This window comes from Nannospalax galili, unplaced genomic scaffold (assembly GCF_000622305.1).
Source record: "Nannospalax galili isolate Female #2095 unplaced genomic scaffold, S.galili_v1.0 scaffold3407, whole genome shotgun sequence".
Lineage (NCBI taxonomy): Eukaryota > Metazoa > Chordata > Mammalia > Rodentia > Spalacidae > Nannospalax > Nannospalax galili.
In genome coordinates, this window is record NW_008355641.1 from 43,631 (window position 1) to 43,998 (window position 368).

At 31.8% G+C, this 368-nt stretch overlaps 1 protein-coding gene across 1 annotated transcript in view; it reads right to left on the minus strand.

Annotated features, from left to right (window-relative positions):
- LOC103750013 (Alstrom syndrome protein 1-like) overlaps positions 1 to 368 on the minus strand; it is a gene marked incomplete at its 5' end in the record, with an annotated part of 83,275 nt that overhangs the window by 33,165 nt on the left and 49,742 nt on the right.

Genomic DNA, 368 nt, shown 5'->3' on the forward strand with positions numbered 1-368 from the left:
AGTAAAATATAAAATAAAATAAAATAAAATAAAATAAAATGAATAAAATAAAAAATAAATAACATAAAATAAAATGAAATAAAAAACAAAACAAGCAAATTATTTGATTAGTATTCTCTGATTAGTATTTCCATGAAAAATGAAAATGGGGGTCGGGTATTAGAAAAATGGTTCAGCCAGTAAAGTGCGTGCTATGCAAGCAGAGGACCAAGTTCAGATCCTCAGGACCTTCATAAAAAGCCAGGCCTGATAACATATCCCTTTAATCCTAGTGGAGGAATAAGCTCGCAGATCTCTGGTCTACACAGTGAGTTCCAGGCCAGCCAGAGCTACAGAGAGATCCCATCTCTTAAAAAAAAAAAAAAAAA